Genomic DNA, 24,319 nt, shown 5'->3' with positions numbered 1-24,319 from the left:
CACCTTGGCGGTGCTCAATGAATGCTTGTGAGGCTGAACTCTGGCCTACCATGGAGCCAGTTGTGAGTCAGATATTTCCGGGGAAAGAGTTATTACAGGTAGACATCACCTCTGTTCCAGGAGGCTTCAAACCCAGAAGGATTGACTGAGTCCTGGGAGGCATGTAAAGATAGGGAACTGAAACAAAAACAAAAACAAAAAAACTAAACAAACAACAACAAAAATGCAGGATGGAGTTCCCATTGTGGCACAGTGCAAACAAACCTAATATCCATAAAGATTTGTGTTCGATCCCTGGTCTCGCCCAGTGGGTTGGGGATCCGGCATTGCTCCAAGCTGTGGCGTAGGTCTCAGATGCAGCTTGGATATTCCGAGCTGCTGTTGCTGTGGTGTAGGCTGGCAGCTGCAGCTCCAATTTGACCCCTAACCTGAGAACTTCCATATGCTGCATGTGCAGCCCTAAAAAAAAAAAAAAAAACGGCAAAAAAAACCCCCAAAAAATTCAAGGAAGGAGAGAGGATCTCAACCACTAGAGTGTTCATTTGTTTATAACAAGGGGAAATATCTGAAAGCCCTACACGAAAGCAGGAACACTTGAAAGCTTTATAAAAACAAAAAGAAATAGTTGTGCCTCAGACAATGGGTTTTAGATTCTATGGACTAAAAAGAGAAAGGGTGATCTCAAATTTGGGAATTTGCAGTAGAATTACTGATCAGCCTAGCCTGTCCCAGCTCTTCTAGTCCAGCTACTAACAACGAAGGACAGCCTGCCACTTCCATAAGAGGCAAGATGCTAACGCAGACATCCAGCAAAGGCAGCGTGTTGGACCCACCCATCCCACTGGTGAGGGAGCCAGTTTCTGTGAAAGAAACAGCCGAGCCTCGGGGGGTAAGTGCAGCCTCCCTTCCTCATGCCAGGCATGCATCTTGCCATTTCCGCACTGGCCCTCCACTTGGTTTCTGATCTGGACTTAATTCTCTGCTGATCCCAAGTTAGCTAGCTGGGGCTCCGACCTCTTACTAAGAGTTGCCTGCACTTGGACATGTGTTGGACAGCATGGATTTCATCAGCAAATTCTCCCCAACTCAAACTGTGTGGAAGCTGGAATGTCTTTGTTCTTAAAGGCTACAAAACAATACCACCCTCACTTGGCAGGGGGAGGCAGACACCAGGTGACGAGGGAAGAAACACCAGCTGTAAAGCCAAGACATGAAAACCATGGCTCAGCAATAAACTCTAGAAGAAAGTCTCTATCAGATCCCCAGTGCAGGCAACATGCCTGCGGAGTTGCTGCCATTAAGAGAACATAGAGCTAAAAGATTTATTTTCCCCCTTACGCCCATCTAGTACAATATTTTCTAAACATATCTAAGTCTTCCTAACAACTAGAGCATGAATTAGTGCTAATTTGAATCTCAGGGAAGTGAGTCAACATGGATAGCTAGCAAGATTTTAGTAACTAAAAATTCATGAGTACAAATGAATGCTTTCAAACTAATACAAACTGTTCTTCTGAATTTGTTTTCCCATGTATCATCTCGGAAACCTTTACATTTAAAAAATCCCGTTCTCTTGTTTCTCTATAGCTGTCCACAGATAACTTCTGGCTTCAGTTACTGAGAGTTCTGCGTAACATCCAAGGGCTCCTTTGGCCTGATTTTTCTGCCTCCACGAAATGTAGCTGGCAAAACAAAAAAACAAAAACCATCACCATCAACCCAGAAAAAATGAACCTTGAACCAAGTCCAGTCAGTTGTTTTTCAATTGCTTTGATCCTCTCCAGATTAGTGAGTGTCACCTGCCTCCACTCCCTGGCTTCCGATCTGTTTATGCAGCTTAGTTTTAACAGCCTAACCTTACCCTTAGATACAGTCCTCTTGCTTGCCCTGCTGCTTCCCTCTGATTTGGCAGAACAATTAGGAGTTGAATTGGCTGGGGCAAAGAGGTAAACCTGTTGGAAGAAAGGGGAAAGGGAGGGGAGAAGCTGACCCTCAAGGCTGATGGAAGAAAGGACTTGAATACTTCCAAGTTTTTCCTTCTCCAGTTTCCTCTCTGATCCTCTCTGGTGTCCAGTTCATTTTCTAAGATCGACTTCCTTCACACGGGTGGAAATGTGCCATCAGCCACTCCCACAATTCACATCTTTTCATGAGGCAGGGGTTAACCTCATTCTACAGCACTGATTTTTCTTTTTTTGGCTTTTTTTTTTGTCCTTTTTAGGGATGCACCCATGGCATATGGAGGTTCCCAGGCTAGGGGTCTAATCAGAGCTACAGCTGTTAGCCTATCCCAGAGCCACAGCAATGCCAGATCCAAGCTGTGTCTTCGACCTACACCACAGCTCGTGGCAATGCCGGATCCTTAACCCATTCAGCGATGCCAGGGATTGAACCCGCCACCTCATGGATCCCAGTCGGATTTGTTTCTGCTGTATCACGACGGAAACTCCTACAGCACCAATTAACAAAAGAAAACTGGGAGTTCCTGTTGTGGCTCAGCAGATTAAGAACCCTACTAGTATCCAGTGTGGACTCAGGTTCAATCCCTGACCTTGCTCAGTGGTTAAGGATCTAGTGTTGCTGTGAGCTGTGGTGTAGGTTTCAGACATGACTTGGATCCCTTGTTGTTATGTCTGCGGAGTAGGCCGGCAGGTACAGGTATAATTCCAAGCCTGGGAACTAGCCTGGGAATTTCCATATGGGTGGGTGCAGCCCTAAGAAGAAAGAGAAAACCCTGTAGGGAAGGATTCTGATTGACTTGGTTTAATGCTATGGTTTGAATGTTTGTGTTCCCCCTAAGCTCACATGTTGAAATCTGAATCTCAAAGGTGATGGTATTAATAGGTAGGGCCTTTGAGAGGTGCTTAGGTCATGAGGGAGGAACCCCCACGAATAGCATTAGCATCTTAAAAAGAGGCTCCAGAGACACCCCTAGCCCCTTCCACCACATGACAATACAAGAAATCTGTGATCTGGAAGAACCCCCCATTTGACAATGCTGGCACCCCGATCTCAGATTTTTCAGCCTCCAAAACTGGGAGAAGTACATTTCTATCATTTGTAAGCCACCCAGTCTACGGTATTTTGTTACACCTGCCCAAACAGACTAAGACAACTCAGGTTATGTGCCCACCTCCATGACGACTGGGCATCATGACTGAAAGTTCCAACAAAGGCATATAGGTGGACTGGAGGATAAGTTCCCCCAAAGAAAAGGGGGGTGTTATTCCAAGATGAAAGGAAGGGTGATGACAGGCAAAAAAAAAAATTGATGCTCACTATACCTTATTTGATGACAATCAGGTATTTCTCTCAAATACACTGCTTACGACTGTTGTGTCTCAAAGTATCCCTCAGACAACTTTCCTGTCCCTTTCTTTCCCACACTGGCAGATGACAGTCAATTCTTAGCACCTTGTCTCAGAGCTCAAGAGAAGGATGTTTTACATAGGCGTATCACTCTTTGACATGAATTGTAGCAAAATTTGTTTTTGGATCTGTCTCCTAAAGCAAAGAAAATAAAAGCAAAAATCAACAGCTGGGCTCTAATTAAACTTCAAATTTTTGCACAGCAAAGAACACCATCGACAAAATAAAAAGACAACCTACAGAATTGGAGAAGGTATTTGTAAATGATATGACCAATAAGGGATTAATATCAGGGAGTTCCCTTTGTGGCTCAGCAGTTAACAACCCAACAAGGACCCATGAGGATGCAGGTTCGATCCCTGGCATTGCACAGTGGGTTAAGGATCCGACGTTGCCATGAGCTGTGGTATAGGTTGCAGACATGGCTTGGATCTTGCATTGCTATGGTGTGGTGTAGGCTGGCAGCTGTAGCTCTTGATTTGATCCCTAGCCCAGGAACTTCCCTATGTGGCCCTAAAAAGCAAGAAAAGGGGGGGGGTTAATATTAAAAAAAATATAAACAACTCATAGAACTCAACATCAAAAAATAAAACAATCCAATTAAAAATGGGAAGACCTGAATAGACATTTTTCCAAAAAGGAAATGCAGATGGCCAAGTGACACATGAAAAGATGCTCAATATTGTCAGTCATCAGGGAAATGCAAGTCAAAACTACAAGGAGATATCACTTTACACCTGTCAGAATGGCATCATCAATAAGAACACAAATAAGTGTGAGGATGTGGAGAAATGGGAACCCTCCCACATTGTTGGTGGGAATGTAAATTTGTGCAGCCACTGTGAAAAACAATATTCTGAGATTTCTTAAAAAACTAAAATTAGAACTATCCCTTTGAAATTCCACTCCTGGGTATATATTCAAATAAAACAGAATCACTAGTTTGAAAATGTACATGCACCCCAATGTTCATAGTAGCATTATTTACAATTGCCAAGATATGGAAGCAACCTAACTTTCCATCAACAGGGAATGGATTAAAAAAAATGGATGGACACACACACACACACATACACAGACACAACAGAATACTACTTAGTCATAAAAAGGAAAGAAATTTTGCCATTTGCAACAACATGGCTTGACTTGGAGGGCATTATGCTCAATGAAAAAAGTCAGAGAAAGGTAAATACTATATGATATAACTTATACATGGAATCTAAAAAAAAACCTATTGAATATAACAAAAAAGAAGTAGACTTACAGGTATAGAAAATAAACTAGTAGTTACCAGTGGTGAGAGGGAAGAGGGGAGGGTCAATAAAAGGATAGGGGATTAAGATATACAAACTATCGTGTATAAAAAATAAGCTATAATGATATATTGTACAAAGCAGGGACTATAGCCAATATTTTATAGTAACTATAGGAGTTTTCTTGTGGATCAGGGAATTAAAGATCCAGCATTGTCACTGCAGCTACTTGAGTCATTGCTGTCGCATGGGATCAATGCCTGGCCCAGGAAATTCCACATGCCATGGCTGTGGGAAAAAAAAAAAAAGTAGCTATAATAATCATAATGGAGTATAACCTTTAAAAATTGTGACTCACTGGGAGTTCCCATCATGGCTCAATGGAAACCAATCTGACTAATATCCATGAGGATGCAAGTTCAATCCCTGGTCTTGCTCAGTGGGTTAAGGATCTAGCTTTGCCCTGAGCTATGATGTAGGTTGCAGATGAGGCTCAGATCTGGTGTTGCTGTGGTTGTGGCACAGGTTGGCAGCTTCAGCTCTAATTTGATCCCTAGCCTGGGAACTTCCATATGCCAAGGGTGTGGCCCTAAAAAGACACAGAAGAAGACTGGAGCTTCTTCTGTGGCGCAATGGAATCAGCAGGCATCACAGCTGAGCTGGGACACAAGTTTGATGCCCTGCCCAACACAGTGGGTTAAGGTTGCAACTGAGGCTTGGATCTGATCCCTGGCCTAGGAACTCCATATGCCATGGGGTGGCCAAAAGAGAAAACAAAACATTAAAAAAAATTGTGAATCACTACATTGCATACTCATAACATAGAATATTGTACATCGAACTATACCTCAAAAAAAGGATGTTTTAAAACTCTCAGTTGTTCTTTCTGTATGTGTATATGTATACACACACAGGGTTGTATTTTAATACTGTATTATAAAACCCTCACAAAATGATTATTGTTTATTCAGAATTCATTTAGGTTTACATATTTCCACTTTAGCTCTTCTTTATGCCCTCTTAGACCTGGGATTACTATCTTCCTGCCTAATGTACATTCTTTAGAATTTTCTTTAGTATAAGTACCAGTGTCAAAATCTCTCTATCCTTTGGATTTGGTTCTAGATTTTATGTTTGTTCTTATTTCTTCTTTGTTCTTGAAGAATATTTTAAAATTCTATGTTGGTAGATTTTTGTTCTTTTAACATGTTGACTTCATCATTTCACTGCTCATTATCTTTCATGTGGCCATTAGAACTCAGGTTATCAGTCTAATTGTTGTTCCTTTGATTCTAATCTGTTTTTTTTCCTCTGCGTGTTTTTAAAGATTTTCTCTTTAGTTTGGTTTTCTGTAGTTTTGTTATGATGGGGTGGATATTTTTTTTTATTTATACTGCTTGGCATGTGATAGTTTCCTTGAATCTGTGGGTGTAGTTCTGGAAAATTATCAACAATTACCTCTTTAAATTTGCCTCTATTTCTTTCTTTCCCCACTCTCCTTCTGAGATTCATTTTAAACTTATTTTAGGTCTTCTTACTCTATCACTCATTTCTTTCATCCTTTCCTCTATTTTCATTTTCTTTATTAATTAATTTATTTTTTGTCTTTCTGTGCTGCAGTTTAGATAATTTCTTTTGATCTATTTTCCAACTTACTAATTCTCTCTTCAGTTGGGTCTAATGTCCTAATAAACCCATTTGTTGAATTCTTAATTTGTTATACCATTTTTATATCCAGATATTCTATTTGGTCCTTTTACATATCTATTGTATTTTATAGATCTACTAAATAACTATTTGTATGTCTATTAGATATATCTAAAATCCAAGATCATATTTTATAGTTTCCCTTTTCCTATAAATCACATTGACTTTACTACTAAGCCTAAGAGTTTTATGGTCTGTGTTTGATGATTCTAATCTTTTAAATCTGTTTAGGTCTTTGAGCTGGTTCTTGCTCAAGGGATCTTATTTCCTCATATGTTTGCTTATTTTTGTTTTTTGTTTTTTGTTTTTGTCTTTTTGCCATTTCTTGGGCCGCTCCAGCAGCATATGGAGGTTCCCAGGCTAGGGGTCCAATCGGAGTTGTAGCCACCGGCCTATGCCAGAGCCACAGCAACTCGGGATCCGAGCCGCGTCTGCAACCTACACCACAGCTCACAGCAATGCCAGATCGCCAACCCACTGAGCAAGGGCAGGGACTGAACCTGCAACCTCATGGTTCCTAGTTGGGTTCGTTAACCAATGCGCCACGACGGGAACTCCATGTTTGTTTATTTTTGAATGAATGCTGGCCATCATGTTTGAAAATTAAATGTTTTTAAAAATAATCTGAGGCCAACTTAGATGAAGTCACCTTCCTTTCAGAGATGTTTTTTGATTGTTTGTTTGTTTGTTTTTTGCTTTTAACTCCAGGCTGGGGACCATCTTAATCCAAGTTCAGGGCTGTAAGTTTTTTTGTTTTGTTTTGTTTTGTTTTGTTTTTGATTGCCCAGGTGATGTTAAGCCATGCTGAAAATCCCAGAAGGAAGGAAGGAAAGGATGGAGGAGTGAGGGAGGGAGGAAGAGGAAGAAAGAAAGGAAGAAAGAGAGAGAGAGAGAAAAGAAAGAGAGAGAGAAAAAAGAAAGAGAAAGAAAGAAAGAAAGAAAGAAAGAAAGAAAGAAAGAAAGAAAGAAAGAAAGAAAGAAAGAAAAGAAAGAAAGAAAGAAAGAAAGAGAAAGAAAGAAGGAAAGAAAGAAAGAAAGAGAGAGAGAGAGAGAGAGGGAGGGAGGGAGGGAGGGAGGAAGGAAGGAAGGAAGGAAGGTAGGAAGGAAGGAAGCGAAAAGAAAAGGGAGGGAGGAAGGAAGAAAGAAGGAGACGTTCCCATTGTAGTGCAGTGGAAATGAATCCGACTAGGAACCATGAGGTTGTGGGTTTGATCTCTGGCCTCGCTCAGTAGGTGAAGGATCTGGCATTGCCATGAGCTATTGGTAGGTAGCAGATGCAGCTTGGATCCTGCACTGCTGTGGCTATGGCATAGGCCAGCATCTGTAGCTCTGATTCGACCCCTAGCCCGGGAACCTCCACAAGCCTGCCACGAGTGTGACCCTAAAAAGCTAAAAGAAAAGAAAGAAGGAAGGAACGAAAAAAAAGAATAAAGACAGAATTACTTTTAGTGCACCCTTACTCTGAGAATAAAACCAGTCAGGGTACCAGCTTAGTAGGTATATGGGAGAATGAGTATTAGACTCTCATCACAAGCTGCAAACCTGGGCTTTAACTTCTCTTCCCTTTGGCTCATGCAATCCTCAAAACTACAGCTCAGTTAGCAGTTGTTTCTTAACATATCAACAAATGCCCTCAGAATAAAAGTTGCTTTGAGTGAGCAACTTAACCTCTTCCAAGATTTCGGCTTGTAATTCCTTACTATCTAGTTGGATTTTTAGGGCTTTAAAATTATGATTTTCATATTTTATCTGGAGTTTTGTTTTCCCAGGAGAAAAGCTAATCTAAATTTCCTAGATGGCCATTTCAGGAGTTATTACATTATGTGTTAATTTAAAAATATCAAATTAGAAAATAAGGAAAAAAAATAAAAATAATTTGAAACACCACTGTCGGAGATATCCAGTATTAAAATTGTAGCAAACATCTTTTCAGAACTCTATGCATACATTCAAACATAAATTATTCTATATAAACATAAACCTGTATTATGAGCTAGTCTATAACTTTGACTCAACATAATCATTTTTATGTTAATATAGACATATTATCATCTATAATATTTGCATAGTAATATCTAAGACTTATTGAGTACTTACGTGCATGAGTTTTCAATGTATTAATTCATTCCATCTTTGTCACACTTTCCATGATAGAGGTTATAAATTATGAAGTTATTTTAGAGATTTCAAAACATTTCATATCTTAGCAAATTTAGGCAGAGACATTAAATGATGTGATCAAAATTGTACAAGTGGTAAGGCCAGATTTAAACTCAGACAGTCTGACTCCAGAGTCTGGCTTGCTTATAAGAGCTGCACAGTGCATAATGTTCCACTGCATGGATGTAATTAATTTATTAAACCAAGCCCCTACTGATGGATAATCCAATTATTCACAATGGTTTTGTTTTTTTTTTTTTGCTATTATATAAAAACGACTTCTAAAAATCCTTGCCCATATATCTTTATGTACTTGTTTATTTATATCCTCAGAGAAAATTCCTACAAAGAGAATTGCCATGTCAAGGGAATATACATTTAAAGTTTTAAATTCTGGTACATACTGCCAAACTGCATTCCAGAAAGGTTTACCATGTCACAGTTCCTCAGCCAGTTTATGAAAGTGCCTTATCTGCTGGCTTCCATTTTAGCACTGTTTTGCCATTATTTTCCTTCTGTGATGCTCTGAGCATTGTTATTTGCATTTCTTTTCAAACTGCTATTGAACCGTTACTGTCTAGTGAGCTCTCTAGATTCCCTTTTGCTGATTTCTTCTATTCAATACTGGCTTTGTCCTGCTGTTTTCTCTTCATCAGTTTGTCCCATGGAAAATTCAGCTTTGTGGTTATGTTTCTTTTCAGAACAGAAAGCATTTTTTCAAGATGCAGGATTATTCAGAGTCTCTCCTAAACCATATTTTCTGATTAGGATGCAGCTACCTCAATGACTAAGATACTAATTTCAGAGATGGGATTCTTTTCTCCCTGAATGCTGCAGAATCTGTTCACTTCTTTTTAAAAATTAAAAAAAAAAAAATTTTATGGGTGCACCCATAGCATATGGAGGTTGCCAGTGATAAAATCCAAGCCACAAATATGACCTACGCCACAGCTGCAGCAATGCCAGATCCTTAACCCACTGTACCACAGTGGGAACTCCTCACTTCATTTCTTTATCTCCTTTCTAGTCAAAGAAGCTGAGCAATTGCCAGTATCTCAGCAGTTTTTTTTCCAGGCCCATATGACCTTCTACTTAATGGTGTGTGGGCTTTGGAGAATGCAGATTTAAAACTGTCTTACTACTGAAGGTCACTCTTGTAGTCCATCTGTTGGGCTGTACCCTGCAGGTCTGCAAGCCCTGTACTTGCCCAGCCTCAAGAATGAAGAAAGAGCCTGGAATCAACAAACAGACATGGACAGGGAGATCTTACATGTTTGAAAAAACATCCTGGAGCAACACCCCACCACGTGTGGCGGACAGTGGGCAGGACATGGTGGCAGTCTTTACTACCAGGGCGGGAGGTGTGGAGGGAGGTTACCAGTCAGCTCGGCTCATGGGTTACCAGGGAAACCAGCCTATGAACACACCCCTCACCACCCCTTTGATAAGCTATCAGATAGAGCAGACACGGTTTTCATCAGAACAATCACTAGCTGGGGCTGGGGCAAGTATGTAGACATTGATTAGGCTCAATGAGTTAGAGGGAAGTCAGTCATGTGACTAGGGTACAGGTGAATCAGAGATCAGTCAGCAGGGAAGGTACAGAAAGCAGAACAGCCATTTGGGTGGTCTGACCATACACCATCCAAGAACAATTTACAATCAAAGAACTTCAGTTTAGATAGACCCAAAACTAAATTTTCAAGGTAGCCCTCCTGCCTTCCTTCCCTCCTTCCATTCTCACACACTTCTTTATAATTTCTCAAACACCCTGAAGGCAATATACATTTCAAAAGATCAGTTCTTAAAATTCCACTTTCTCTCCTACTTCTCTTATATATTCCATTTTCTTCCCCCCTTCTATTTCTCTAGCAAAATTCCTCCTTACAGCTTGCCTGTCATGCTCCCAAATCTGCATTTCTAAAGCCCAAAGAATACTTCTAAAACTGTCTGTCACATCATTGGAGAGCAAGGAAGAGGAAACAAATGAACAGAGGAAACTGAAAAACCAGACTCCTCCTCTATAGGAAATGGAAATGCTGAGGAAATGGTGAAAAAGCATGTGCTGATAATGTTTGTCCTATCAGAAAGAGAAGTGCACAGTGTTTCAATATGTGTCTACATAAGTTCTAGTCCTTTCTTTCTTTCTTTTTTTTTTTTGTCTTTTTGCCATTTTCTTGGGCAGCTCTCACGGCATATGGAGGTTCCCAGGCTAGGGGTCGAATCGGAGCTGTAGCCACCAGCCTACGCCAGAGCCACAGCAACGCTGGATCCGAGCCGCGTCTGCAACCTACACCACAGCTCACGGCAACGCCGGATCGTTAACCCACTGAGCAAGGCCAGGGGTCGAACCCGCAACCTCATGGTTCCTAGTTGGGTTCGTTAACCACTGCGCCACGACGGGAACTCCTAGTCCTTTAATTCTGATGTGCTGATGGGCAGGAATGATGACGTACAGATAAACTCTGCCACTGCCAGGGAGGGGGTGCTCAGGACAATGAAGTAAACAGGAGGGATTTCTTGCCTTGGGGAAATGAGGGGGATTAGCACAGCTCTGACACTGCTGTTACAGTGATCCAATGACATAAACAAACACAAAAAATTAGAGATCAGAAAAAGAGGTCTCCAAAATAGGTGCAAATGAAGCAACTATCAAGGAGAAGAGTATACAATACATGGAGTTCCCTGTTGTCCTAGCCATTCCACCTTTCTTTTCATTAGTGTTTATACCGGATATCTTTTCTCTTCTTTCACTTTTAACCTTTCTCTGCCTTTATACTGAAAGTGTGTTTCTTGTACATTGTTACAAGAAATAAGAACAAATTGGTTCTTTTTTTTTTCTTTTTTTCTGCTTTTTAGGCCCACACCTGCAGCATATGGAAGTTCTCAATCTAGGGGTTGAATTGGAGCTGCAGCTGCCAGGTTATGCCACAGCCACAGCAATGCCAGATCTGAGCCGTGTCTGTGACCCACACCACAGCTCTTGGCAACGCCAGATCCTTAACCCACTGAGTAAGGCCAGGGATTGAACCTGCAACCTCATGTTTCCTAGTCAGATTCGTTTCTGCTGCACCACAATGGGAACTACTGGTCCGTATTTTTATATTTTATAATCTGTTTTTTAATTGAGATGATTTAGACCATTTATATTTAATGCAATTATCGATATAACTGGGTTTATATCTACAATATTCCTGCTTGTTTTTTATTTAACATATTTATTCATTACTTTGTCCTTCTTTTCTCATCTTTTCGATTGAATATTTTTGAGTACTTTCTCTAAGTTGTACCATATATATCTTCAATTTATCACAGTTTACCTTCACATAAGACTACAAATATGCATACAGTTAAAGAATCTTAACAATAGTGTGTTTCCATTTCCCTGTCCCTATCCTTCATTCTCATACATTTTACTACCACTTGTATTATGAACCCACCACGCTTGTTGCTAATTTTGATTTAAACAATTATATTTACAAGGTAGTAAAAATTAGAAAAATATTTCTTTTGTATTTATTTACATATTTACCATTTCCAGGGCTCTGCATTAGTGGGTGGGTGTGTTTGCACACGTGTGGTTTCAAATTTCCATCAGAAATCACTTCATTTCAGTCTGAAAAGCTTCTTTTAACATGCTTTCTAGTGCAGATCTGGTAACAATGAATTTTCTTAGCTTTCTTTTGTCTGAAATTCTTTACCTTCATCTTTTAATGTTTTCATTAGGTTTAGAATTCTAGGTTGACTGCCCTCGCCATCACTTTAAAAATATCCCTTGAAGGTATTCTCAAGAAGTCTGCTGTCATATTATATTCCTCCATATGTAATGTGTATTTTTCACTCTTGAATGTTTTTTACCTTCATTTACTTATTCCTTCTCTAATGGAATCCCTTTTTAAATTATTTATTCTTCTCTAATTCCTTCATTTATTTATCTTTCTCTAATGTTCTTCCTTTATGTAAATTTAAGCCTCTGACTTATACCATGTTCTTTCTCTCTGAAGAACTTATTTTAACATTTCCTACAAGACAAGCCCACTGGCAGCAAATTCTGTCAATTTTTTTTTTGTCTGAGAAAGTCTTTATTTCTTCACACAGTTTTCTGAGGAAAACTTGGATATAATTCTTAGCTTTGCACCTCTTTATATATTTTTTTTCACTCTGCTTTCTTTCAAGATTTTTCTTCATCTTTTAAATTCTTAAGTTTGAAGGTGATTTACCTAGGTATAGTCTTTTTGATTGTTTTTCTGAATGTGTGTGGGGGTTTTTGTTTTGTTTTGTTTTCCACTTACTCTCCCAGCTGTTCTCTGAACTTTGGATCCATGGCTTAGGATCTCACATTAATTTGGGGGAAATTCTCCATCATTAGGACTTCAAATATTGCATCTGCTCCATTTTCTTTTTTCTCCTTTTGTAGTCAACCCACAGTTCTTGGATATTGCTCCATTCCCACAATGGGAACTCCTTTTCAGTCATTTTTAATTTTGCTTTTTAGTCTCAGAGTTCTTGCTGTGGCACAGTGGGTTAGGAATCTGAGTATAGCAGCCTGAGTCACTGTAGATGTGCAGGTTAGATCCCCGGCCTGCTGCAACGAGTAAAGACTCTGGGGTTGCTGTGGCTTGGACTCAATCTCTGGCCCAGGAGTTTCCATAGGCTCTATGCAGCCATTAAAAAACAAAGTTTAACCAGTGTTTTAGTTTCACAAGTTTCTGTTCATACATCCTTACGCTTAGAAATTTTTTTTCCCCTCAGCTGTGCCAGTCAGTTAAGGAGCCCATGAAAGGCATTGTTCATTCCGTCATTGTATTTTTGAATTCTCTCATTTTTTATTTTTAGAATTTCTATATCCCAGCTTATGTTATCTACCTATTCTTACATGTTGTCTACTTTTTTCCATGAGAGTCCTTAGCATATTAATTATAGTTGTTTGGAATTTCTGATCTGATAATTCCAACATTCCTTCCATATCTGAATCTGGTTCTAATGCCCCTTTGTCTTTTCAAACTGTATTTTTTGCCTTTGATATGCCTTGTAATTTTTTTGTTGAAAGCCAGACATGCTGTACTGGGTTAAAAAAAATGTGGTAAACAGACATTTAATATGATTTGGTAAGACATGAGGAAAGGGGAAACAGTCTACGTTTTTATGTTTAGCTCTCAGTCTTTTAGTGAACATGTGGCTATGAACTTCATTCACAAGGGCTTCTTAGTTGTTTTCCACTTCTAGGTGGGCCAGAATGGCTAGAGGGGGCTGCAGCTGGGTATTTTCTACCCTCCCCTCAAGTTTGGCTAAACTCTAATAAAACCCCAATAGGTGAGGTTCTGGTAAAAATATTTTTATCTTAAGGGCAGACCCTGCTAAGAACAGAAGGTTCTGACATATCTCAATGGTTGCTTTTCCACTTCTCTTACTAAAAACATAAGAGATTTTTCTCCAGTATTCACCATGAGAATGTGGTAGGGCTCCTGGAGGTAAAACTCAACCAGTGTGAGGTCATCTTGGACTAGTTCCCTCTAAGTTTTCTTTTTTTTTTCTTTTTTTGTATTTTTAGGGCCACAGATGAGGCATATGGAAGTTCCCAGGCTAGAGCTCAAATCAGAGCTGTAGCAGCTGGCCAACACCACAGCCACAGCACATCACCAGACCCTTAACCCACTGAGAGAGGCCAGGGATTTAACCTGTATCCTCATGGATACTAGTCAGATTCATTTCTTCTGAGCCATGACAGGAACTCCCCTCTGAGGTGTTTAATTCTCAGACTTATCCACACTGAGCCTCCAGAAACTTGTCAATTGCAATGTGGGTGTTCTAGCTGGTCCTGGATCCCACAGAGGTTTCTGATCATGGGTTTCACTCCAGGACGTTGTTATTTTCTGTGCCTTCCTGTCTCTCTCCAATTTAGGGGATAGTGGTTTGTCCTGTGACCTCACTTCTCTGATGGATCTAAGAAGAGTTGTTGATTTTTCATTTTGTTCAGCGTTTTACTTGTTGTTAGGATCAAGTGATGACTTTGAAGTTCCTTACTTACCAAACCAGAAATCTGGATACTTTTCAAGATTTTTTCTTTATCACTGGTTTTCAGTACTTTCATTATGATATACCTTGGCATGGTTTTTATTATGCTTCTTCTGCTTGAGGATCATTGAGCTTCTTGGATCTGTAGGTTCAACATTTTTGTCAAATTTGAAAACATTTTGGCCATTTCTTCAAACATTTCTTTCTGCTTCCCCTGACTTCTTCTGTGAATTTCATATATGTTTGATTACATAATATTGCCACACAGCTGACAGATGCTGTTTTTGTTCAAGTCTGTTTTTTTCTGTTTCATTTTGGATAACTTTTTTTTATATTTGGATTTATATTTCTAAAACTTCAGGTTCACTAATCTTTCCTTTGGCAGTGTCTAATCTGCTCATATTATCTACTCAGTGTATTTTTTTAAATTTCAGATACTGTATTTTTCATAGTCTGGAGCTCCATTCAATTCTTCTTTATTTCTTCCATTTCCCTCATTATATCTATGTTATTCTTTGCAATGTGAATTTAATCATATTGAGCGATCAATTTTCTTGTATTCCTTTAAATAGTGTTAAGCATGTTCTAGCAGGTCATTAAATTACTCTCATATTAATTTGACCATTCTGAAGTAGTTTTTTAAAAGTTCTTTTCAAGAGTATTTAGAGCTCTTCTGTCCCACTTCTAAGACCTGGCCCTTTTGAGGTGTCTACTAAATGTCCTTAAATGCAGCAATGTCTCTTCAGTCTTGCTGGACAGCCGTCAAACAATCTTCAGCCCTGTATGGGCTCTGGGAATTGCTTATTTTATAGCTTCCTTGTAATTATTTTACCTTGGAGGTTGTTCCTGTTCAACTTTGTATGACGTTTTCCATATTCCTCCTCATTACATTCATGTTTCCCTTTAATTCTTTGAACAGGGCATACACAGACTGGTAATCAACTGCAGACTCGAGAAACCCCTATGTGCATTTCTACAGCAGTTAATGCTTCAGGAACAGAAGCAGAAGTGGCTCTATCTATGTTTAGTGGAGAGAGAGGGAGATGCAGAAATGTCGTATCATGTTCTTGCACTCAGGTTCACATTTCTCTAGGATTCAAGGAACCAAAGGTTACTTCTAATGAATAGCCTCCAAAATATTTATGTCTTTGAGTTCCCCTTGTGGCTCAGCAGAAACAAATCTGACTAGTATCCCTGAGGATGCATGTTCGATCCTTGGCCACAATCAGTGGGTGAAGCGTCTGGCGTTGCCATGTGATATGGTGTAGGTTACAGATGCGGCTTGGATCTGGTGTTGCTGTCTGTCGAATAGGCCGGCAGCTATAGCTCTGATTTGACCTCTAGCCTGGGAACCTGCGTAAACACACACACACACAAACCGCAAACATAGCCAAAAACAAAATATTTTTGTCTTGAAGATTTAGACCTTATTCCTAAAAACAAGCCACTCAGTGCCATATCTAAATTGTTTTATATCCAACTTCAGTTCTCTAGCCCTTGCTCTCTTTAAAGCAAGGAATACATGGTGATGAGGGTTAGTACTTAAACACAGTAAATGGATCAACTTTTTAAAGTTATGTAAAATCTATTGTGCACTCTGCCTTTGTGACTAGGGCTTAGACTAACCTCTGTAATGTAGTTGGATCAGTTCCTAACACTGTGTGGCAATGAAAATATTTAGGGATAACAACATTGCCCATATCCCCTCCCTCACCTCCTATCAGTCAGAACAGAAATGCTCACAAGGAATATATTATTACAAAGATCTCTGATCGTATCTCCAAATGCCTCTGGGGTTATCCAAACCTTCTTATGTCAGCAACCTGACAGCCTACTCTCCTCTGACCTGTAATCAGCTCTGGCCAGGGCATATCAGGATTTTGGGATGAGAATCCACTGCCAGAGAGACTTCTGCAGCAATTCTTATTTTGTCTAATAAATGGCAGAAAGCCAAATCCTGATAGCATACTCAGTCCTGATCTCCTTTTTGCTGAAGACACAGAACGTGGGAAAAGAGTACTTTATGAAATGAAATAGTGGAAAAGAAACAGATTATACATAATCACTTGAAATGTTGGTATCAGCAGAGATGGAAAAAAATCCCCTGGCTAAATCCTATGGTGAAAATCTGCTAATTTTGAGGGGATTAAATCAACCGAATAATTTTGGATGGGCAGATAATGGAAGTAACCATTCTCACAGTTAAACTAACTCTAGGGGAGGAAACTTCATTTTTAAATCTCTGCAATAAATGCCAGTAGAATTTGGTACTTTTTTTTTTAAGCTACACAATTGGGACTGTCACTTAGGATACAATTTACATTTCTAGAACCTCTATGTGCCAGTTGTGTTAACATTTTATTCAAATACAAATTCACAATTTAACTGTAACTATTTGGAAACTATTAGATAGCAATCGCCCACTCACCTTATCAAAAAAGGACCCAGGCATGATTGTGTGTGGTTGATATAATAATCCCTATAAAAGATTTCCTTTCCATTTTCAACAAAGCAGCAAAGCTCTAAGAAAGATACTCCTGTTGAGCAAAGGATAGTGGCCTGTGGGGTCAGTTTCAAGCTACGAGAAGCACAAAACTTTCTCATTTCTCTTGCCTACAACTTTATGCCTGGTTGGCCTGAGAGATAGAAAGGTGGCAGAAGATGCTGACAGGAAGGGGAAACAAGAAATATCGCACTGAGCACATTCCTAAAACTCTTCCCATAGCGACTGCTAGCAAGGACCTCATAAATGCAGAAAAAGCTGCAATGAAGAGTTGGGAGCTTGTCTGGGGCAGAGAATTGTGTTTTAGTGACTCCTGTACCCTCAGAGCCTTGTGAATTGTGGGGTGGAGCAGAAGCTCAATACATGTGATACATGATCAGTGGCAGACCCCTGAGGGGCCCCCTGTCTCTGAGAAAGAATGTGCTACCCCCTCCCTCCTTGCTGAGATGCTGGTCAAGCGAAGAAAATGGACCCAGACAGAGCTCACTCCTCCTATTCTCAAAGACATGCCTTCCCTGATGGTCTCATCCCTTACCCTTATGGCCAAAATGTGAAGGTTTATTGTTTTTAATGTGTCCTCATGTTTGCCTGAGAACTGGGATGTTTCTAGAAGAGGGAATGGCATATGATGAGGTAGGGAGACATGAGATTATGTAGAATGTTTATAAAACTATTTTCTCTCTTGTTTCTTTCCTATCTGGGCTGTTAAGAGTGAGAACAGAGGTTAGAATGAATCATATTCCTGTGTTCATGGCATATTATCATAATTGGTCTGTTCAGATTTCTCTTCTGTTTCATTTATGTATCTACTACTTTTTCCCATAAACAAGCTATTATCTTGTGACATATCCAGGCTCCCACTGTTAACAGATAACCCCTGTAACAAAAAGTCACATGACTTTTTTTTTTTAAAGGAAATCATTTGTATAAAGATATCTGAGGAGAGTCAAGATTCTGGAGAAAGACTAAAGAGAAGTGAACTGACTTTCTGTAGCTTATTTTTCTCTGGAGGGATTTGTTGATTTTGGCCAAAGGGCAAGCGCCCAATTCAGGTGTTACCTGAGTAGAGTGAGAGAAACCAAAAGAACTTTTTGGCAGTATCACAGGGCTGAAAATCCGAGTGTCCTCAACACTCCTCCATTTCTTCCAAAGATATTTGCCAAATTCTGAAGTTATACTGATTGTGAGCCCAAAAGGCTGAGCAGAAAGGATTTAAAGGAGTTCCCATTGTGGCTCAGTGGCAACAAACCCGACTAGTATCCATGAGGATGTGGGTTTGATCCTGGCTTCATTCAGTTGGTTAAGGATCTAGTGATTTGACCCCTAGCCTGGGAACCTCTGTATGCTGCAGGGATGGCCCTAAAAAGAAAGATAAAAGGATTTCAAAAGCAGAACGGACTTCTGGGTGCTCTCTCAGTGATGAAGAATCAAAGAATAGAGCTCAAGACTTCCCAAGATGAGAGGATCCAATGACCAAGCCAGACAAGGTTTAGGGGACAACACCCTAGACATAGGGATGAACCAGAAGTAGACTAAGACTTACAAAATCACAAGTAAGCATTTTCTTAGCTTGGTTCCCTCACTGGATTAAGTAATCAACCACAAAGGAAAAGGTTAATTAACTGTAGTGAAAGATAACATCTTTGAAGCCTCTAAAATGTTTTAAAAACCTCTGATGTTAGAGTACAAGAAAATAAAACTGGAGTTAAGAGACAGGAAAGCGACTGATAATCAAAAGATAAAATAGTCATTAGAAGCAGACTGAAAAATGAATGAGACATTGATGTTTGTAGACAAGGGTTTCAAAATAAATAAGATTGATATAAAGATAAATTGGGGAAAAGGATCAAATTACTGGATGGACAAAATGAAGCAGTATAACAAAGAATTGTAATGTCTATTTTCAAAGCATCAAGTTGATGTTGCAGAACTATAAAAAAGTATCTCGAGGCCTTGCTTTTAATTTAGAGGGATTGAGCTCCTAATAAACCTATCCTCCTTCAAATAACAAACACTTAGGTTCCCTGAAAAAAAATACAAAACAAAGGGAGAAAAACTACCTGAAAGCTCGGAAGACTGAAAAATACAGGCCTATTATGGAAAGGAGTTGAAAATGAGAAAAGTGATAGGCACAGAATGAATTCTGTTTGTGTCACTCTACCTGGAGGACATATCACAGACATGGTAACAGTGCCAGGTCACTAAGACTCTGATAGGAAAACCCACCAGCTTATTGTTCACAGGAAGCAGGGCAAGGTGCGTGGGAAAACCAGCCACTAAAAAATGAAGAGGAGTTCCCATCATGGCTCAGAGGTTAACAAACCTGACTAGTATCCATGAGGATGCAGGTTCAACTCCTGGCCCCACTCAGTGGGTTAAGTATCCACCGTTGCCGTGAGCTGTGGCATAGGTCACAGATGAGGCTTGGATCCTGCGTTGCTGTGGCTCTGGTATATGCCGGCAGGCTGCAGGTCCAATTTGATCCCTCACCTGGGAAATTCTATATGATGTGGGTGAGGTCCTTAAAAAAAAAAAAAAAAAAAAAAAGAATGAACAGGGAACTTCAGAAAGGAGGGAGTCAGAGAGAATTACACCCTAATTCTGTGTGCAAACTTAGGCCAAGCCTATGACTAATCAATGCATCACGCATGCTGGGGAGAACTGGTAGGAGCTTGTGCCTAAAACTTAGAAAACTCACCTGCGGACGAAGCCACTACCCACCACAGGCAGGACAACATGCAATATAAGTCATTGTTAATGAGTATGATGCCCTGTGCTCCAGCTCTTGAGGTCAGAATGAGCTCAAAATCATGCCTCAGATGGAGCTGTCAGGATTATCACAGCATCTGAACATTAACGGGAGTCTGCTGAGATGCTCATGGATATAGCTACTATCAGCTGTGGAAAGAGAGCTCAGAAATATAGCTTTAGCCATTGATGCATCTGTCTTGCCCAAACCCCTGTTGCATTTCACAGCGATCTGATTCTCTGTACTCATCAGCATGACAGTCACTTGCGTTAGCAGGATATAAATATGCCATAGAGACCTGGCCTGGGCTCCTAGAAAACACTTTTTCAGGTCCTGGACTATGGGAGGGAGATACCCTACAGAGTCTAGAGACAGGCACCACAGTTTGTATGTTGCCAGATCCCCAGTAGCTCATGCAGTGCCAGACCCACAGTAAGCACATTGGCTTAAGAAATGCCTGCTGAATTGACTTGAATTTATTGGAGGTCTTTGGAGTAAAGTTCAGTGACTTCACCCCAATTCTCCAAGGACATATTTTTCCTACTACCTGTCACGCATATGGGTAAAACCTATAATTCCTGGATGGGAGTCCTTTAGGATCTTCAAGGACTTTATACATACAAAGCAGGAACCCCAATTATTTTCGATCCTTGTGTAAGATTCAAATTCCTGCTGGAATGCACATAAATTGTGTTCCTGGGCTCAGGCCGCATCCGCTTTCCATTGAGTGGACAATATATACTAATCAAAGTTAGCCCACTCAGAGGATTTCCTGCTGGTGTCTTACAAGGCATCTTGAGTGGGACCATTCTACTATAGCTGACGGATCCAGTATTTGCACTTGCCATTATAGCATGCAAAACCATCTGTAGGTGGGCCTGAATTTTAATTTTCCCTCTCAGGTAGCTGTTGCAGGGAACTTTCCATGAGGCTTCCTGGATGCGGTGGGCTCTGGCCTCATAAACCTAACTTCTGTCCAGTAATGGAATGCTTCTTTGCTTACTCACCATTACAGACACAGTAGATAGTATTCATTGAGGAGGGTGGTTTGATCATATGGTCACTTAGCAGCCAATGTGCAAAATCCACTAAAGCACCATAAAGAGCCAGGAGTAAGGTTTCAAAGGATAATGGTTACCTGTTAAAGGCTTTGCTCCAAAACCTTAAAGGTCTCACCAGAGACATGATACAATACTCCAAGTTGCTGCAGATACCATAAGCCCAGAATCTGCTGGGTCACTAGCACCAGTGACTGGACCCACTGAGAAGCCTCTTCTTTCCTCAAGAGCTACTCAAAGCTCACAGCTTTTTTAGCACATGGCACATGGAGGCCAGATTATCCAGGAAGTAGAATAAGTACATGCTTAGGGAGAGAAAGAGACAGTGGAAGAGAAGGCTACTAATGGATTCACCTTCTAAGCACTTCCCTTGCTATTTTGAAATCAGAAAATTTAGAAAGCAATTCTTAACTTTAACAAACATACTAATTGTGCCCTTTCATAAAACTGGAATTTTAGGAGGTTCCGTCATGGCTCAGTGGTTAATGAACCTGACTAGCATTCATGAGGACGCAGGTTCGATCCTTGGTCTTGCTCAGTGGGTTAAGGATCCGGCATTGCCATGAGCTGTGTGGAGGTCGCAGACATGGCTCGGATCCCACATTGCTGTGACTGTGGTGTAGGCCTGCAGCTACAGCTCTGATTCAACTCCTACCCTGGGAACCTCCATATGCCTTGGGTGTAGTCCCCAAAAGACAAAAGACAGGAAAAAAAAAAAAAACTTGGAATTTTATTCTGGATTACTTAGTGGGAAAGCAAAATCTTCTCAGTATTTAGGTCATCTAAAAGTCTTCACCAGGTAGTTACTGAATGCGCCAAAGCAGCCATAATACGGAGAAACATTTTATTTGTAGCATCCAGATAAGCCCACCAAGCATCAAGTCCCGTCTTTGATGGATGGGGATGCAAGACTCAGCAACTTATTTGGCAGCTACCCGAGGGCTAACCAGATTTCCATGTATTTAACTGAGGTGAAAACTCCCTATGTTTTCATGCATGTAGCTCTTTCCCACTGACATGTGCATCTTCTCAATTTTTAAAGCTGTAAGCAGCCTAGTTGAAGGTTCATAAATTCTCTCCAAATTACTCCAATGGACAGGTATTTTCTGTGGGTAGCAACATGGGAGAAAAAGTCTGGGAGTCACTGAGGTAAGTAATGTATGATAACAGCAATGCCTGGTAAAGACTTCCGCACATTTCCTTAGGGGCTCCATTTAATTTTGCCCTAGCATGCTCTTCTCAGGAAAATTATGTATTTCTAAAAACACGTTCTGATTAAATTGTTACAATTTTGGAGAAAACTCATTAATAGTAGGTAATCTAATTCCTAAGGAAAGCCTAAGCCCTGGGCCTTTTTATCCATCACCATTCAGTGGGGACAGCCACCAAGTGTAAAGCATAGGAGGAGGTAATCCAGCTGTAGAAATTTTGTCCCTATAACTTAATGCTTTTTAATGATGGAACATGTCACTTAGGACAAAGGCCATCTTAACTATACTCCCTAAAACCTCTAGTCACATAGCTCTGTGTTTTGGACTCCAAGTGTCCTGCCACGGGACTGAAAAGCCAGAGGGTGGGGAGCATCACTTTATCTCTAAGTTCCCAGGACAGTATCTAGAACCACAATGTTTATAGAATCCTTAATCAATTCATAAACATTTGGCCTTTTTTTGTCCTGGGATTCACTTCCTGGATCTTTAAGGCAGTGGCTCAGCTTTCAGTTTCATCTTTTCAGTTATCTCACCAGCCTCGACAAACAAAGGGTTTTTTTTGTGTGTGTGTGTGTGCTTTTTAGGGCCACCCAAATCAGTGGGTTAAGGATCCGGCATTGCCATGAGCTGTGTGGAGGTCGAAGACATGGTACTTGGAAGTTCCCAGGAGAGGGGTCGAATTGGAGTTGTAGCTGCTGGTCTACAGCACAGCCACAGCAATGCATGATCCAAGTTACATCTGTGACCTACACCACAGCCACAGCAATGGGAGCTCCAATGATGCATTATTTTCAAAAATCAAAATGATTGCAAAACTCACATGATAAATAAAATATCAAAATTTTAAATAAAGATAAGATCAGTCATAGTACCAGTCTGACCTACATTGGCACCGGAAGCAAATGAAAAACTCAGCAGTTTTTTGTTCATCATGGACACATGATGTCTCTTCACACTGTATAAAGAGAAAGTAATGATCAAACCCAGACTCATGTATGACACAAGTGTTAGAACCGTCATGCAGGAATTTTATTTATTTTTTAATTTAATTTTATTTTTTGCTGTTTAAGTCCACACCTGTAGCATATGGAAGTTCCCAGGCTGGGGCTTGAATCAGAGCTACAGCTGCCCAGCTTACATCACAGGCACAGCAATGCTAGATCCGAGCTGCATCTGCAATCTATACCACAGCTGATGGCAACACTGGATCCTTAGCCCATTAAGCAAAGCCAAGGATTGAACCCTCATCCACATGGATCGAACCCTCATCCTCATGGATCTTAGCCAGGTTTGTTACTGCTGAGCCACAATAGGAACTCCCCAGACAGGAATTTTAAAACAACTATGATGAGAGTTCCCACTGTGGTGCAGTGGGTTAAGAATCTGACTGCAGCAGCTTGGGTTGCAGAGACGTGGGACTGATGCCTGGCCCAGGGCAGGGGGTTAAAGGATCTGGCATTGCTGCAGCTGTGGCAGATATCCCAGCTGTAGCGTGGATTCAGTCCCTGGCCCAGGACCTTCCATGTGCTGTGGGTGTGGCCATAAAAAGAGACCAAAAAAAAAAAAAAAAGAAAATGTGATAAACTCGACCTCTCATATGCTGCCATTGAGAATGTAAACTCTGGAAAATGGTTTGGCAGTTTCTTTAAAAAAAAAAAAATACCCAGCAAAGGCACTCTGGGCATTCATTCTACAGAAATGAAGTCTCCCATGTACACAAAAGATCTGTACAAGATTGCTCATAGCAGCTTTATTTGTAACAGCCTCAAACTGGAGACAACCAAAATGGTCCTCAGTAGGTGAATAGTTGAACTACAGTACATCTATAATATGGAATACTACTCAGCCATAAAGAGAAATGAACTATCATTACAACTACTTGGATGGTTTTCGAGGACATTATGCTGAGTGGGGAAAAAAAAAAAACCTTAAAAGGTCACATACTGCATGGTTCCATTTATATAACATTCTCAAAAATGACAAAAATACAGAGATGGAAAACAGATTACTGAAGGTTAGGGATGATGGTGGGGCTGAAAACTATAAAAGGGGTAATAGTGCTGTATCTTGATTGTGGTGGTCATTACAGAAATCTACACAAAGAATAATGCACACATTGTAACAATGTTAAATTTTTATATTATATGACTTTATAAGATGTAATTATTGGAGGAACCTGGGTGAAGGATACCCGGGACTTCCCTGTACTATGTTTGCAACTTCCCATGAATCTATAATTGTCTCAAAATAAAAGGTTTAAAAAAATCATAAAAAAAAACAAGACAATAGCAAAT

General features: G+C 40.2%; 1 long non-coding RNA gene across 4 annotated transcripts in view; it reads right to left on the bottom strand.

Annotated features, from left to right (window-relative positions):
- Positions 1-24,319, bottom strand: part of LOC125126253 (uncharacterized) — a 51,834-nt gene that overhangs the window by 20,794 nt on the left and 6,721 nt on the right. The window contains exons 3-6 of one of the 4 annotated variants that reach the window (XR_007134571.1): positions 22,907-22,980; positions 3,285-3,504; positions 1,554-1,682; positions 50-177 (exon numbers count right to left, since the gene is read on the bottom strand). This is a non-coding gene — a long non-coding RNA (uncharacterized LOC125126253). Of the gene's footprint in view, positions 1-49; positions 178-1,437; positions 1,683-1,861; positions 1,953-3,284; positions 3,505-22,906; positions 22,981-24,319 lie in introns of those variants that run through there. The other 3 variants (XR_007134570.1, XR_007134569.1, XR_007134572.1) reach the window with 3 other exon arrangements.

Source organism: Phacochoerus africanus, chromosome 4, assembly GCF_016906955.1.
Source record: "Phacochoerus africanus isolate WHEZ1 chromosome 4, ROS_Pafr_v1, whole genome shotgun sequence".
In the NCBI taxonomy this organism is placed as follows: domain Eukaryota; kingdom Metazoa; phylum Chordata; class Mammalia; order Artiodactyla; family Suidae; genus Phacochoerus; species Phacochoerus africanus.
The sequence above is the reverse complement of the archived record's forward strand: the minus strand, read 5'-3'. Positions and strand labels throughout refer to the sequence as shown.